This window comes from Malaya genurostris, chromosome 2 (assembly GCF_030247185.1).
Source record: "Malaya genurostris strain Urasoe2022 chromosome 2, Malgen_1.1, whole genome shotgun sequence".
Classification (NCBI taxonomy): domain Eukaryota; kingdom Metazoa; phylum Arthropoda; class Insecta; order Diptera; family Culicidae; genus Malaya; species Malaya genurostris.
The window spans coordinates 244,157,301-244,176,044 of NC_080571.1; the positions used below are offsets into that span (position 1 = coordinate 244,157,301).

At 36.2% G+C, this 18,744-nt stretch overlaps 1 long non-coding RNA gene across 1 annotated transcript in view; it reads right to left on the reverse strand.

Annotated features, from left to right (window-relative positions):
• Positions 1-298: 298 nt before the first annotated feature.
• Positions 299-18,744, reverse strand: part of LOC131428458 (uncharacterized) — a 112,169-nt gene continuing 93,723 nt past the window's right edge. Inside the window, exon 4 of the long non-coding RNA XR_009229384.1 lies at positions 299-1,177. This is a non-coding gene — a long non-coding RNA (uncharacterized LOC131428458). The remainder of the gene's footprint in view (positions 1,178-18,744) is intronic.

The following is an 18,744-nucleotide window of genomic DNA, read 5'->3' on the forward strand; positions in this document are numbered from 1 at the left end:
GAACTAATATTTGAAGACTTCCTTACTTGATTTGTCTACTCTGCAATATATCTGTTGTATAGTCAGGAACAGTGTAAAGATGTTGCAAACAAATGAAAGCCGATTTTGTCGACATTGGTGTAAAAATGAACTAAGGCGAATCAAGAGAAACCAGCAACCACTTGCAATCCGGAAGGCCAATTCGACAGTCCAATGTCTGTTTTAGAGAACAAACTAAATGAAAGTAATAAAATCGCTTCGTTTTTTTTTGTTATCGAGGACGTGAAACAAAATTACAGTAAGTAAGTAAAACAGCCAATTGTTTTGAATTTTTTATATTTCTTTTGATTTTTAGTTTGTGGTAACGATTTTGCTTACTCTAAATGAAAAATGTGTTGACTGTGAGGAAAATGAGGAATTTGGGAGAGTGAATAAAAACTATCAACCCTTAAAATGCTAAGTTTAAGCTGTGCTCTCACATTCTTACGATTTGACACTGTTCCAATTCACGTTCACCTTAAACGGCTAGTTATCCTAGTCGACAGAAATTGTGCATTCCTGGTACTGTGTGCTCTTCTGCACTCATCACTTAATTTCGTAGAGGGTGCATATTTGCCACCATGACCGTAAAGAAACACTCACACGATTGTAACACTATTTCCGTCTATTTCTACCAGAACTCGTTATTCTACTTTGCTGCTGGGCACGGTTACTACTGAATGGAAAACCAGGTTGGATTTGGGAGCTTAGTGCTCCGAGACCGTACACCACGGAGAGGGACAGTTGCTGGCTGGTTTCGGCTCGACTCCGATTCATCGATCGATGCTTGGCCATACATCGGCAGAATCCCATACATCCGTTCTTGTAACATGTGAAACGGCAGCACAAGTTCGGATCTACGGGTTCCCGCAAATGAGTACTACTACACAGGCTGTGTACGTGTGTGCGAATCGAATTTTTGGTGTCATATTTGCAGAGGAGCTAAAAATAATACTAATGGAGCAATTGACAAAGTTATGGGAGAGGAAAGGATTTGTTTTCATCCCTCGGACAACAGGTGAAGAAGAGGGGAGGAGCTGAATTTTCCAATCACTAAACGAATAATATATTCTGAGTATGATATAGTAGGGCTTCATCTTACCAACTTCCGCTTAGAAATAACCTAATAATCCGATTGTTTGCGACGCAGTGGGTGACACTGTAACAAAAAAAAAGAAGAGACGTTGTTAGTTTTGATGATTTTGTACCAGAAGCTGAGGTAGTAGTAATAACAGCTGATAGAATGGAGATTAGCGTAATAAATGAATGAGAATAACGTGCGTTTAATGGTTTAAATGTTGATGAATGCCTATTTTTTTGCTGGTCGAGTTTGAAAAATTGTTGAAACCACCGTCATTTTATTATCTCTCTACAAACCAAGAAATTGGGCTCGTAGAAAAGTAGTGACAGAACAGTGTGAGTGTCAAGCTGTCCAAATTTTGCTCCTTCGCAATCACTAGTCACTGTACTGCACATGCTCACTGATGACAACAGAACTGATCCTGCACAATAATTGGATCGAATGCCATCGGATGAGCAGAACAAAGAAATCTATATTTTATATTTTGCTAGGTAGACTTATTTCAAGAATATCAATGCACCCTTCAATAATCACTCGATGCATGTTCAAAATGTTCCTTCACTGTTGTACACTTAGGTTAGCTCTCTAGAACTTTTTTTTCCATTGTCACGAAGAAGAGAAAAAATTACTTTGTTGGTAAATGAAATTCTAGTCCGGTAGAACACAATTTTCAGCACCATCTAGATCCTGAAATATCCTAATTTTCTCACGATACATCTGAACGCTTCCTACAATTGTTCGACACCGTGGTTGATTGGAAATGCTGCCAATGCTGATTTTTTTTCGCACCATCGTCATTCTCATGTAATCACTCGAGAGAACTATTCGGATGAATACAACCTCCGTCGCGCACACACCTTCACGCATCAGATTTTTGCACGAATAGAACATTTTCTCGAACAAGAAAAATCTTTCTTCAAGGATTTGGATGGAATTCCGAGCAAAATCTGTACACTTTCAATCCGTCACTCGAATCCATCGAACTAAATCCTTACCAATTTCCTACGGGACAGTCTTCTGTCTTACATCTTTAGAGATTAACTGATTCTGTCCAGCAGACGAAGAAAATCCGTTTTTCCTTCCACCGTTGTCGTCGTCGGTTGCCCGGAGAAAAAACCCTTTCTTTCCATCGTAGCGAAGCGCTCTCACGGTTCTGTGAAAAAGTAGCTCTTCGCAACTCCATGCGACCTCGTTGTGAAAACTCGGGAGCCCGGAAAGGGACATTTTACCGTTATAGTAGCAGTGTCACACAGTCAGCCTGCCTGGCTCCCGTTTGAGAGAAAGAGAGAAAGGTGAAAAAATACTACAGAAACAGTAACGCGGTGCTTTGTGCTTGCCGCGACATGATGGGTAACGACTCGAGAGATAGAGAAAGAGAAATACAATAATGTGCGACTGCGCATGACTCCTCTCCGCAGGAAAAGCGCTCTTGAGGTGGAAAACTAGGAGCATGCTGTTCCAGTGATAATACGCTCACTCAAAGGTTTATTTGAATGAACCTTATGTGTGTGCGTGTTCAAAGGACCGTTTAGAGCGTTATGGGTCTAATCGAGAGAGCAATGGAAAATCCTTTCTTTACTTTGCCAGAATTTGGACTGTGGGAAAATGGACAACGCAAAAGAGACCGCGCATCAAAAGTTGCGAGAGGAAAACTAAAGAGTGTCAGCTGTCTACAGCAGAGAAAAAAAGGAGTGATGGTGGTCACATGTGTTGGTCGTGTGAATTTGTAAGACCATGTGACGATCCAAAAAAGGATAATTGAAACTGTCGCCTTTGTTGTAGTTTCTGGAATTCATCCAGCGCAAAGACAAACGTGGACAGGTTCTATAGAAGAACTTTATAACTGCATTTAAATATTAGAAGTATAACTTTTACGGATCTTTTGTTGATACAGATGTTTTCTACCATGTACACCAATAATCGAAGACTTTAAATGAAGATAACTAGTTCCATGCCGCTCTGATATCATGTTTCAGAAATCGAACCGAGTTTATGTACTCAACGCAAACATAATCGTCGTTGCTTTGCAAGCCGTCGCCATCTAAATTCCGCAGGATATTTCAAGTAAATTTTTAAAACTACCAACAGAAAAGAGGTAAAGTCATTTATCAAAGATTTTTACTTAGCTCTGCAATAGAGTTAGTCTGTTTTCTGCTATTTAAACCCAAAACCCGACCCGAACACAAACTCGACAGGCTCGGGTTATGTTCGGGTCCAGAGAAACAATTTTTATTTTTTACGGGTCGGGTTCGGGAATTTTAAAAAAATTCTTCGGTTCGGGTTGAGTACGGGAAAAGATTTTATTATTTCAAATCGGGTACGTGTCGCATTCGGGCTTAAGAAAATTGCATACCCGACCATCTCTGATCTATAATCCTTTTGAATGGTATTGAAGTATGGTGTTGAGTATTGGGAATTTTAAACCGTAACATAAATGAAGGCGCCCGATGATACCAAATCTCCTAAACTGAATGCATCTTATGATGACAAACTCATAATAATAACAATAATAATGATAATAATAATAATAATAGTAATAATAATAATAATAATAATAGTAATAATAATAATAATAGTATTAATAATAATAACAATAATAATAATAATAATAATAATAATAATAATAGAATAGTACCAGCTCGCTTTCACATCTCATTGTAAGTCAGTCGATAAAACAAAACCGACCGTGTAGTGAACAATAGAACGATCCCAAAATGAGTGAAGAAAACGAACAAATCCTATCACCGCTACGAAAGGATACAATTATTGTTGACTTCAAGCAGTGCAAAATTTGACCTTCGATACGAGAACTTGAAGGCTTGCTTAAGAAGCAAATGCATCTTGATATTTAACGTGTGCATTTACTTCAATGCAACAAGACAAATAATGTTGTTTACATCCAGTTTTATAAAGAGTTGGACGCAATTCAATTCGCTAAAGACAATAACAATGCGCACTATGTGGAGCATGAAAACATCAAGTAGAGCATACCAGTGTATATGGAAGAGCGTGCGCATGATCTACTCTCCAGCGTCTGCAATCGCGATTCGAAAAAATCCGTCCATTTTTAACGAAGATATCGATATTTTTGTGTAAGCTTTGTGTAACTTTTCCCCCTATTCCATCAGTAGGAATTTTGAGCGCTGTCTGGCAAAGAAATGCTTGGGAGCAATGTAAAACACGATTTTTTATACTTTTACATACAATTGTTTCTAAGTACCAAAAAGACTGTGTACATTATCCTTTTTCATGACATTTTACGAGCCTCGGACCGGTTTTGGCACGGTTCGTTTTTGGCAACATAATTGTTTGAATATGACATATATAAACCAAATGAGCATTTTCTAGTTAAAAGCAATTCCATAATTATATTGATTTAAACTACTTGGCTTGAAAATAAATGCTGGAAGAACATAGCAACCATATACCTTTCGAATCAGTTCGTCGAGATCGGCAAATGCGTGTTTGACAAATAATTTCACTCAATTCTTTTCGGAGATGACTCAACCGTTTTCTACAACCTCTGATTCATACGAAAATTCGGTTCCTGAATTTTGTTTGAATCCGATTTCTGGTTCCGGAACTACATGTGAAATGAGAAACATCTGATATGTGAAACGAAATGAAAATTGTGGACCCATTTTTCTCGTAGATGGCTGAACCGATCTAAAATTCAAATGAAAAATTTTAAGATCCTGTAAAACATCTTGCTTTTCAGTCAGATCCAACTTCCGGTTTCGAGGATACATGATGATTAGTATAAAAATGTCTATTCCACATAAATTAATCAGGTTTATCGGGTTTACAGATTTGGATAGTCGATAACCAAATAAACTTATTTCAGTTTTAGTGGTATTCAGTTTTCAATTCGGATTTAATTCGCACTACGATTTTTCAGATATTTATACTGATTTTCAAACACTTTGAAACAAATGTAAACTAAACAGCTACTCAGGTGAATTTATCTGACTTCGGCTAATCCAATTTTCTAATTCCGGTTCCAGTATCGAATCGTTTCTCAAAGCTCAATCGTTTTCTAAAAAAAGCCAGATCTACGAAGACAAAATTAATTAATATTATCCAATTCTGACTTCCAATTCTGGAGTTACAGAATGATGAATTTTTAAAATTCAAACCGGCTCTGAAAGTACCTTAAATTACCGTAAACTCTAAAGTGGAACTTACTCCGACATATCATGGAATGTTCAATCGATTGTCACACTTTTAGATTCAAATTCGATCCGATTTGCAGTTTCGATATTACAGAGTAATAAATGATTAAAATCTCAAATTACCGCTTAAATCGACGGTCATTAAAATAATGTCATGAGAACTGAAACACCGAAGAATATTCATGCAAAAAACACAATGCAGATTGATAAAAAAGGTATCATCTCACTGCTAGGTGGATTGAGCACGTTTTTTATCATTATAACTATTATTAATCACTGCACTTTCTGGTTTTATAAATAATATTACTTCACCACCACGGTAGTGCCGAATAAATGTTGAATACATCACCACTATTGATCCACTTATCAACCACCCTAGGCGCACTGATTATTTTCCGAACGATTTAGTTTTTGTTTATTGGCGAATTTATTCATCATGTATTCTGTAAAGGGTTGAGATTACGCTTTGAACTATGAACATTCATTTCCCAAAAATCTTCTCCTCGAGAATCATATCAGATATCCAGCCATTACCTAATTTTGGATCGAAATCTACTCAAAATCAACTTAAGTGCATCTCTGTATTTTTAGGTAACGAGTGATGACCTTAGTATTTAGGTAAATGTAAGATTGCTTAAAGCTTTATCATGAAAACATTGGCAATACTCGCTACCTATTTTTTACGATTATGTCATGGTTTGAGTAGATAGCGACCTAATTTTGGGTACCTCATAGGAGAGCTCGAAATGGAGCGATTTCTCCTCAAAAACAAGGTAAACTCGATTTTCAGTGTATGCACGAAGTGAAACTAGAAGACTTTCAACTTCATGCAAATTCCAACTTTATGCAAATTCATGCAAATCATTATTGCAAGCAGACTTTTGTCAGTAAAAAAATAATTGTTTCTTGCTAAAATTTGAAACTCATAGATTTTATATCATTCCATAAATCAACTAAAGAACCAGGTAGTACTAGACTTCCTTCGATGGTCATTGAGCAATACATGACAGGATAGTTTAACATTCCCAATACGACGAGATTCTGTCCATCAAAAGAAAGGTGTGGCCTATATTTTCGGTATTCGGAACCACATAATGATATTCCTTATTACGTTGTATTAAGTCAAGGTACAAAGTCTCCTTGTAAATTTTAGATAACATATAAAAACCAGTTGATTGCACGCCATTTCTATGAACAGCATGTTCACAAGACATTTGAATACTTCTCTGCACTGGAAACTAGTGAACTCAGTACAACAGAAAGAAATTTGCAACTGTGAGCTACGGTAGAATCGAAACAGAATCTGTTCCAGTGGATAAAATACGAATATTTCGCCACCCAAAAACGCACAATCTATAAAATATATCTTCTTTAGACATCCAATAGTCAATAGTCACATAATAACGAGAAATATTCCCTGACAGTTGACCAAATAAATTTCCACGACACCATGAAACGAAAATAATTTCGTTCTCAACTAAATCGAAAAGATAAAGTCTTTGTGTACTTTCTTCAACAACTCATCAACATCTTGTGAAGGGTTCAAACTAAGTGTCACTAATTTGTGCTACAATTTTACGGTGTACTAATTTTATTCATTCATGGTTGATGAAAACAGTGCTTAACAGAGCGAAATGAAATCTTCCTGGGGTGATGTAAAAAGAAAACAAAGACCAACGTAACACCAAATTTTACCATCATATCACAACTTGTTATTTCTAGGCTGTTATTGATGAAATATTTCAATGAAATCAATCGTCAAATAAAAGCGATCTAAAAAACTGTCTTAGAATTAGATAAGAGAAATGTTTGTAATATTGTTCTATTCTGAATGCTAGAATAACAACTATCTGAGAAATTTGTCTACGTTGAATATTTTACTTTTGGTTTGACAATAATATGACATAATTTTCAGATTTAATTATTAATTTTGATATTTAAATTTTTATTTCAAACGAGTTTTACCATTGCGTTATTAGATTCTAATAATTTCAATACCTTTCTTGTAGAGCTCTTTAGAGTAGAATCTTCCTCATTGGAGCATGTTTTCAGGCCCGCAGACGGATAGTAGTCACTGGGGGCCATATCCGGTGAAGATGGTGCATGGGTTGCATCAATCCTAAGCACAAATCAAGCAATTATTTCACCATGGTGTCGAGCGACATCCCAAGTAGCAAACATTGTTCTTGTATTGAATTGCTTAACTTCTCTCGTAGCGATTGCAAATTTGGAAAAACGCACTTCGCTTGTATGATGTGAATCAAGTTTCTTGTTTGATATGTTGCGCAGCAGTAATATTTGTTATGAGAAAGCCGGATATAAAACTGTACTGTAATAAAACCAAGTTAGAACATAATCCATTCAGGTTTTTGAGTTGATATAACGAGCAGTAATATGATTATTTTCACATTTGTTACAAAAACAAGTGAAATCACTTGTCTAACATATCCAACAAAAATAACCGTTCTGTAGCAATCGTAGAACATACCAATTATAACATGTTTATTTTGCTACTTGGGACAGTGCATTGTTTTGATTAAAGAGTATTTCTTTGGAGTCGCTCCTTATCGATTTCGCAATTGTTTAATGAAACGTTCGCTATTGATAGTCTTTCCTTTTGCATGGAATTCAATGTACTAAATTCCACGAGTATCCCAAAATACTGCGGGTATCGTTTTACCGGCCTAAATTGGCGTTCTCGGCCATTTTGGACGGTTCATACCGACTGCGGTCCATTCGGCTGAAGACCGCTTTAATTCCGGAGTGTAGAGATGGATCTAAGTTTCATCCATTGTAACGAATCACCGAAAAAATTCATTTCGACAACGGCTTCCCCATAGACAGACTTTCATTCAAGAAAGTGTATACGCCGCCGTATGATATATTTAAGATGTCAGCTATTTCAAGCAGTTTTGATCGAACAGTCACCGTAGCGCTGAGTCAAAGATAATCGTAAAAATAAGAAAACGACCTTTCCATTAGTCTATCACAAAATTTATCACATTGTCGCTCGATTCAAAAGGACCAAATTCGAATGAAATGCATTTCGCAAGTATCGCTCTTCCCAACAATGAAGAATTCTCATGCGAGCATTGTTATTGTTCATGATTCGGATCATTTTGATCATAAAAGTATGGATAATTATGTTGAATATATGAGAAAATAAATTTTTGGGATTGAAGATTTTTTCCATAAATACGTTTATTTCATAGACAAACAACATAAATTTTTCTACGCCGTGGCATCCACAATACATAGTTTAGTTTATTAGTTAATCTAAACACTGTTTTCATCAAGCTTTTTGCTATTATAAATTACATTATTAAAATTTAAATTGGAACTATAATGGACTTGATGAAATGATAAAGAAGTTTCATGTAAGAAAGGTCACGACAAGCAAGAATTTCGCGAACTAGGGCATTGGATAGTCTACCTTGAGTACGCAAGGAATTCATTAGTTGAGATCTGACATCACGATATGTCAAATCTCAACTAATAAATTGCATGTCCAAACGACATGATCAATATCGCGATAACCTTCGCCAGAAGCACAATGCACAGTGGTTCAAAAGCGCAATTTCACGCTCTTAATTGATAACTCATAGGATCGTGGTTTTTGAGATACAGTATCTTCAGCAAAGTTGCTCAGAATGAAAGACGCCATCTTTTGGCCAATTTTATTTATGTGATTAATCCCCCTAAAAGTGAGATAAACATTTTATTTTAGCTCAGGGCCAACATTGGGGCTAAATTACTTCGACAAAGTTGTGCAGAAAGTTATTTCAAACAAGTTTGCTGAAGGTACTATTCCCGTAACTTGAGTGTAATTCAAGATATAATGTATTTTCTGAAAAGGGTGTCCAAAAACCAGTTTTTGTAAGAAAACATATATATTTTCAGTTTATATGAGTTTTTCATGTTATAAAAAGTTTTTCATATTTAAAAACTACATAACTTTCTCGAACAAACTATGCTGCTATCATTTCAGTTTAATGAAATAGAGCAATTTTTCATGTTTTTTTAAATAAAATTCTAACTTGTCTATTATCAAAAGGCGCAGGAAGGTGCAGATGAGACTACTTACATATTAAACTACTTCAAAAGAGCTTTCATACCGTGGTTGAATTACTCGTCTGCGATCGTCTGCAGGCGAGATATGTTCTTTTAAAATATCCTTGTCCTTGACATTTGCAATGATAAAAATGACTTCATTTCAGATCAGATTTCAGTTTATATACATTACTATGGTGCTTGCCACAAAATATGATTTTTTTGCACATCGAAGTCTATAAATTGAATAGTTTAGCAACTGTTTTGTCGCGACTTTTAAAAAAGTCATCATCAAATCGAATTAAGTTATGTCATCTTCTGGTAGAGAAAAGTATGATCAAAACTTTTTTTTAGTTATTTGTATTTATTTTATGACAGCTGACAATGTTCTTAACCAGCTAAAAGACTCTTAGCATCGTTCGACAGATTCTTCTTGGACTGTTTTGGCCATTCACGAATATTTGTAACCAAGGGATCCAATGAAACTAATTACCAATTCGTAAGTGATCTGGATTGCTCGCGTGTATAATACTCCCGACATCTGTTTATCGATCTCCACTTTAATTGATGAATAGAGGCAAACTTCTATCCGCAGAGCTTTTTAAATAACAAGCTTACCAAAAAATGACATAACGTAATTCGACATGATGATTGCCTTTTTTCAAAGTCGTGGCTTCTTATCTCACTTTCAAAAACCGTCGGACAGTTACTTTCAAAAAACGTCTGTAATTATTACTAAACTTTTCAATTTGTAGACTTCGATATCCATAAAAATCTTTTATTGTGAGAGTTTCCATGGTAACGAATATATACTAAAATCTGATCTGAAATGCAATGAACCTTATCATTGGAAATGCCAAGGACAAGGATATTTGAAAAGAACATATCTCGCCTGCAGACGATCACAGACAAGTAATTCAACTGCGGTATGAAAGCTCTTTTGAAGTAGTTTAATATGTAAGTAGTCTCATCTGCACCTTACTGCGCTTTTTGATAATAGACAAGTTAGAATTTTATTTAAAAAAACATGAAAAATTGCTCTATTTCATTAAACTGAAATGATAGCAGCATAGTTCGTTCGAGAAAGTTATGTAGTTTTTAAAGATGAAAAACTTTGTAAAACATGAAAAACTCATATAAATTGAAAATATATATGTTTTCTTACAAAAACTGGTTTTTGGACACCCTTTTCAGAAAATACATTATATCTTGAATTACACTCAAGTTACGGGAATACTACCTTCAGCAAACTTGTTTGAAATAACTTTCTGCACAACTTTGTCGAAGTAACTTAGTCCCTATGTTGGCCCTGAGCTAAAATAAACTGTTTATCTCACTTTTAGGGGGATTAATCACATAAATAAAATTGGCCAAAAGATGGCGTCTTTCATTCTGAGCAACTTTGCTGAAGATACTGTATCTCAAAAACCACGATCCTATGAGTTATCAATTAAGAGCGTGAAATTGCGCTTTTGAACCACTGTGCAATGGTCAGTCTCAGAAAGTCCAATTCGAAAGAGATGTGTATCTAACGTGTAGTGATTGGACATGACGGATTCAAGATTTTGTAATTATGTCAAAGGAAACTTTCTGTGTGAATTACTTTTCAAATTTACATATAAGACTCCCATTGAAAGAAGTACACTGGAATAGCATTTTTAAGATTTTTTTTCGAAAAATCCAATACCTGCCACTGGAATAGGTGGCGGTAGAAGCGTGTATTATGATAATTGAGACGCGACGCATACAAAAAAATAATTCCATATATCTGTGTCGAATGAATAGTACTATTAGTAAATTACTATCATCATTATTTCGTGGAAGCATACTAAACGATAAATAATTGCAGGACACCCGGCTGGCAGATTGTTTTCATACCGATGTTCTTAAGAAGCAAACGACGCCACACAGACAGGTGCATAAGGCATCGGAACAGTAGGTAATGAAAGTTAATTGAAATTTAAGTCGGCACAGTAGAAAACTGTAATTAAGTTCAATCAAGTGGAAATTGCATTATATCAGAATTAATATCAGACGAAACGAGGCGCCACTAAGTTTAAAGCAAATATTATAAATTTTTTTCATCTTACTAAAAATATTTGCAATTGTGAATAGTGCCTTTATTGAAGTGCTTAAAAATTATTCGCATATCTTGCGCTCATCATTTCATTTAAATCGATTTCGTTATTGTTTACTTCGTGGAAATATTTGCTCTCCGTGTAGTAGAGTAATACTTTTGATGTGAAGAGGTTAAACTTGGCGGATGCCGTTATAGTTGCAGCTGTACAAACAAATTTACATTATTCTGCACAATAATGTACACTAGTGAAAGAACAAAAGACATCCACCAAGATTAATCCCAATATAACTGGGAAGGCCAGTGTGGAATATTGACTATTCTACCCCTCGAGCTATATGCTTAGAACTTGCACCATTCGGATCAATCTGGTGGGGGCAGGATCCCGACAAGTACCGACATTATGGAGCAGTTAGGCAAAAATGAATATTTGCTGAGAAAACTAGCAGCCCAGAGAGTCCCGAACGATGTAATGAAACTACTGCCCTACATTGTTGGGATTCGCGCATGAACAGTTGAGTTCTCATGGATAACGATGCTTCCTTCGCAGATGCGGAAACTGATTCTCCGAGTGCAACTGCATGGTTGAGTCTCTTCCTGGTGGGAAATCTACCAGTATGAAAGGAGAATGAACTTGTTCAATTTATAGATCAATATTTGTTTTTAATGATCCACCCAACCCAACGGTGGGAAAATCTATGTTTTTTTTCGTAAATCCCCTCGATTCCAAACAACAAGAATATTTATTCGGGTTTTTTCGGTTCACACATAAAATGATGGTGTGTGTGTTTTTAAACGCTATAAATTTTCTATAGCTAATTTATTTTTAATTTCTGCGTTCCGCCACTACGTTTACTATAGGGTGATTTTTTGTTGGTATCTTTTTGGCAACACTGTTTTTGACAGATAACGCGTAAATCGTGTCTTGTGTCATTGTCAAACTTGTTCAGTTTGGTTTATAATTCAATCATGAATCGTCGTTTGGTCTATGAATGGGTGCTGGCAAAGTTGGAGGAAGATCCACTTTTTTATCGAAAAATTGTGCTCAGTGACGAAGCTCATTTCCGGTTGAATGGATACGTCAATAAGCAAAATTGTCGCTACTAGAGAGAAGGCTAGTCAGAAGCGTTGCAAGAGCTACAAATGCATCCTAAAAAAGTCACTATTTGGTGTGGATTATGGGCCAGCGGCATTCTTCGTGAAATACCGATCGATGTGTTGAAGAAAGTGTGTCAAAATTGGATCTTGCGCATGGGTCATCTTAAACGGAGCCACGGCCAATATTTGCAAGAAATCATCTTCAAACATTAAATTATATTGATCGTTCTATCGATTCCAATAAAGATTTCATCAATTCTTTCAAATTTTTAGTTTTTTTTAAAAATCAAATCCTATTCCTCCTAAAAAATCTCCCTTTACAACTATTTTACTTGGATTTTTGACATCTGATAATTCCTAATGTTTTTCCAAGAAAAAATATTGTTTGTCAATTAAGGGGTTTTTGGGGTTTTAACATTAAGTTCCATGAACAATAGAGCACTTACTATATAAAAGTGCAAATAACTGGATTTTTCTTTCAAACTTTTGCGCCTTATCCACCTTTAGAAACCCCCTACCTCCCTTGAATCTCCACCCCCCCTTGAACCCTCTCTTGAATGATTGCTGCACACGGGCCTGTCTTATAGTCTCATAGAAAGTTCCATTATTTTATTCAAATCCGACTTCCGGTTTCGGAATTACAGGGTGAATAGCGGAAAATATTCAATTTTAAACTGCTTCTCAGAGATGGCGTGACACATTCACCGTCGGACAGCACCGAAGCAAAAAACGTAAAAAAATCTTATTCTAAAATCTAAACTGACTCCGGTTATCTTGGTTTCTGTTCATAAGTTCGCAGAAAAACTTATGATCTGGGAAGATATTTGTGACTGTGTACAAAAAAAACAATGTTTTTGAGACAAACTAGACTATAGATTGAGCATGAGTATCTTAAAAAGCGTAAATTATTCCATTATTTGAAGCTTCCAATTGACCGATAATGTTTTGGGCTGAAGATACTGCAGCAGAGAAGTGTTATCAGTGGTATGATTCCGTTCAATTGGGCAGTTACCAAACAGGAGTTGAAGAAGAATAGAAAAGAGAATTGATATACAAAAGAAATGACGAGATTGCGGAACAAAATGGCCACTTAGGTTAGCTAATAGAGTGTTCCAAATAAAATGAGTGGCATTCGAAGAAAAGCTTGAAATTTCATAAACAAAATTGGAATGAATTATTCCCTATTTTATCATTCAAATGTAATAAATGATATTCTTTTTCAGTATTCAACATTGTTATTACACAAACATCCACTAACATCGAGATAAATAAGTTTGCGTCCAGATATTACCTGACAAAGAAAAACCCAAAGCCTAGGTATTACATGTCTTTTGTGGAATCAAATCTTTCGATTCAACAGACTTCGCAGCCGATTCATTTAATTTTACAGGTGACTTAATCCCTCATACGATGTAATTCATAAAGACCTAATTTGTCAAATGACGCAAATTTTTATTTGTAATGACTTAATGTTAGATGAGCTTGAATTTTACTGGTTTTGACTGTAACTTGCGTTCTGCTAGCAGGTGCGACTGTATGAATTCAAATGCACCTTTTACCAGCCAAGCAGATGTATGCTTCTGTGGTTCGGTCTATTAACAGACGCACTTGCGATCCAATGATTCTCGGTTCAAGTCGCGACGGTTGCTCTCAGTGTTCTTTTTTTTATTTCAATGAATTACATGTATGGAGTTTTAGACACAATATTAAATGTTTTTCCACGTAAATTTGCGTGAACTGCGACGCTCCATTTATGTTCATCTAATAATATGTAAAATTTTTTAAGTGTGTGGTTTGCAAGACCAGCGCCCATCCATTGAGCCGTCATACCGAACTAAGGAGTGTATCGAAAATAAGCTATCCTCATACATTTGTGATTGTATGCATTTGTGATGGTTTTTTATGCTCAGATCCCAGCACGCTGTGCGTTTGGCTGTCAGATTTTCTTTGTTTACTTTTTTGTGCAGTTGAAATTCTGCGTTTTCAAAATGTCGCGTATTGAAAAAGATGTAAAAATTAAGGTTCTGGACAAATGGCTAAGTGAGAAGGGTATTACTATGCGAAAATTAGTGAAGTGGTTTGGAATTCATCATGCCAGTGTTTAAACCATCATCATTAAGCTTGGGGAACACTATTCTTTGGATGAGCTACCGGAAAGAGGCAGAAACCCCGGTTCTTCCAACCCGAAACTGGACCAGAAAGTGGTATCTCTAATCATGAAGAACAAATCAATGTCAATACGTGATTTGGCCAAAAAAGCAGGAACAAGTGTCGGAATGATCCAGCGTATCAAGAAGCGAAATCACCTGAAGACCTACAAGAAGCAGAAAATCTCGAAACAAAGTGTAGAACAGAAGAAGCGAGCAGCAACAAGGGGTCGGAAATTGTATTCGCGTCTTTTGCAGTGTTTTGATGGACGATGAGACTTATGCAAAGGAGGACTCAAAAACCCTCACAGATCCACAATACTTTACTGTCGTCGTTGGGGAGGATGTGAGCGATGCGGACAGGTCGATTCAAGTGGAGGAATTCGAAAGGTACTGGTATGGCAAGCAATATATTCCTGTGGTTTGAAGTCAACCATTTTTTACACTACCGGAACTATAAATGCAGAAATCTATCGATCTGAGTGTCTCCAGAAGAGATTGCTGCCTTTATATAAGAAGCATAGTACATCTACACTGTTTTGTCCGGATTTAGCGTCGGCTCACTATGCCAAAACCACTCTCAATTGACTTGCGGAAAAGGGTATAAATTTCGTTGAGAAAAATATCAATCCACCAAATTGCCCTCAGCTTCGACCCATCGACCGTTACTGGGCAATCGTGAAGAGGGTCTTCAAGAAGACTGGTGAGGCAGCTAGGAACATGCAGGAGTTCAATAAAAATTTGGGCTCAAGCGTCCAAAAAATGCGATGCAACACTTGTCCGGAACTTGATGAAGAGCGTTCGATCAAAAGTTCGAAAATTCGTGAAGGAACAACTTACATTTCATCCGGTTTTCATTATGCTCAAGTTTGACCTCGTACAATAAAGGATCAATTTTTAGTTTGAATAGAATATCGTTTTTTATCATAATTAGAAAGAAAAAAATGTGGATAGCTTATTTCCTATACACTCCTTAGCTGACACAAGCTAGCTGGATTTTCTTCTGCTTTCCGAGCAAAAATTTTTTTGATCACTAAGTTATGACTCTATCAAATTCATGTTGGTTATCAACGATAAATTCTGTGGATAATTGATGATGTGGCAAAGAATATGCAGAGGAGGATACAAAATAATGCGCATAATGTTCCTGTAAAGTTCTGTTCATTCTATCCAATCGGTAGGTATTAGGCGAGTAAAAATTGAAATAATCTGTATAGCTGAACAGATAGTTCGATATTGGACTGATGACAGACGGCTAAGGTGTTCGCAATAACGGTTTTTGGATTTTACCTCTCAAAATGGATAGAAGAGATTAATAAAATTTTCGTGCCAAAACTATCGATATTTATGAATCATTATATTAGTCTCCAACAGTATACGATTCTTGCAGCTTTTGATAACAATAATAAATATTAATTTATATTCAACATGAAGAAATCATTATCGGTAATATGAAAAAAATTCGTTCCATTTTACAATTTTAAACCAGTACACGCACAATAGGACAATTTCGAGGTGACCAAGATTGACGAGCAAAAGGCAACGGTGCCACCGTGTTAAAGGTGAATCGTCATTGACTTGTAATGGTGCAGAATCCGCTCTTCGGCTCGGAAATAGAAGATGTCCCCATACAACATGTGGTTATTTATCATTTCAAATCATTTAGACAAATGTTACATCAGCCAACAATATAATACTAGGTTCACACTTGCAGAAAATAACATGTTTTAACGATAGTAATATAAAGTTAAAACCTCACTGTTCTCACTAGGGATACGTTATACGCATTACATATTAAAGACTGTCCCAGAAAGTATGGACGCACTTTGATTTCGCTCTAAATAATTCACAAGTGTTAGATATTCAAATTTTATTCGATATACTGATAATATTAGACTACAACAACAGAATATTATTCTCAACATTTGCTACTTAGCCATTGTAGACTAGCTGGCGCACCGTCTTGCGAACGTTCCTCATCAAATTCCGTACAGACTTCTTGACGACAAGTTTTGACACTTTTTTCCAATCTTTTTCGAACTGTTGAATGGTTTCGGCTGCCGAGACATGTTTCCTAAGATGTGCCTCAATTGGTCGAAGTTGTGGGCAATTTGGTGGATTCATGTCTTTTGGGACGAAAGTGACATTTTTGGTAGGATACCATTCTACCGTTGATTTCGAGTAGTGGAAAGAAGTAAGATCTGGCCAGAAGACAACAGGATCGTCGTAGAAGTCGTTTTTGTAAACATTCCTTGATGTATATTTCGCTGTTCATTGAAGTAGTGGTGATGAAGGGTTTCGAAATCTTACCGCAGCTACAAATTGTTTGCCAGACCATAGCTTACCAAATTTTTCGACTTCAATCGATGTCTCGGACTGGTTTAACACTTGCCCTTCTCGCACCGTATAATATTGTGGTCCCGGCAAGGATTTGTAATCGAGTTTCACGTAGGTTTCATCGTCCATGATTATGCAGTTCAAATTTCCAGGAAGAATCGTATTGTACAGCTTTCGAATCCTCGAGCCTTCTTGTTTCGGACTACGTTTTAATTGTTTCTGCTGAGGGTTAGCAGGACATTTTTTCGACCCGTTTTTGGTTTATCCTCAAAGTTGTTATCCTCACAGAACTTCCTGATTGCATTTCGCACGGCTTTTTCACTTACTCCTTCCATTTTTGCTATCTTTCTCAGTGACAGTCCGCGTTCTGTGCACCATTTGTACACAATTTTTCGACGTTGTTCTGCTGAAAGTGCACGCATTTCGAAAAAACTGTGGTTAGAGAAGAGTGTAAACAACAGGACGCAACCATAAAAATTGACAGATTCTGAACCATTGCGAAATGGCAGCGGTTTTTGGTTGCGTCCATACTTTCTGGGACAGTCTTTACGTCGTCGTCTTTTACGTCGCAGAAATTAAGCACTTGTGTTGCATTTTCATTTTTATTCAACTATTCAGTGCTACAAGTTTCTAATTCGTAGTGGTGTTCGATTCGTTATCGGAAGTGTAAAAGAAAAAGTACGTTGACAACGTCTTGAAAATAAGAAAAAGCCAGGAATTTCTCCTAGCTAAGAATGTTGTTACTGTTTCACGTTTATTGCCAACGTTTCGACGGTTTGTTGCTTTAAGACGTTGGCCATTTAGGTGAAATAAATAAATAAATAGTGAAATAAATATTTTTTAGCAACAAATGACCAAAAAAGGCATCTCTTAACACGAAAAACAAAAATGGGTTTACCAGTTTCCAATATTGTTTTATTATGATTACATGGCTACTTTGATGGAAAACTGTTGTTGTCGCACAGCTTGTCAATTGACATAGTCGAAAAGTGACGGAAAATGCTAACAGGGTTGTGCTTGCCTGACAATCATGTGATGTTATTTAGGGAAAACATGTTTTAATGTGGTGTTTCTGAATATGAAATAACGCAAAAGTAAAGCATGTTGTTTCGCTTAAAACATGAAATCAAAGGTAAAACTCGTTTTGACTCATAGTGTGAACATAGTATAACTCTGAATTCATTTTGATCAGATTTCTGTTTTAAAAAATCGCTCAGTGAAAACAGAAAGACTTCAATAATGCTTGTTCGCGACAAAATTTGAACAGAATAAATTTGAAATATAACAGATTTGCAGTTGGTTCGATCTAAGATGCATTGTTTATTCATTTAATTGTGCACTATTAGTCATCCTAAAACTAATTAAAGTTGTTCAAATAGGCTGCATGGAGAAACTAAGAACTTTCGAGTTTACTCTAGCCATAAGGGTCTATGGAGACTTCTCTGCAACCGATGCTGCTTTTGTCTAAGAATTTAAAATTTTTCTATAGTCAAGTTTGCTATTCATATTGACAGAGTTCTCTTCTCACGAAAGTTTAACTCATATTTTGGGCACTCTCAGGACCGCTTCCTTCAACATCCATGTTCTGGTCGTTTCGAGATTCCATCTCAAAAACAACAGAATCCTGGCTGCCAGAAGCTGCAGAGTTCGAGTGCTCAGGTGATTGATTACGAATTTCTTAAATCAAAGTAGCGTGCGTTGAGAAATAAGAAGTGTATCGAAAATATGTTATCCACATTTTTTTCTTTTAAATTATGATAAAAA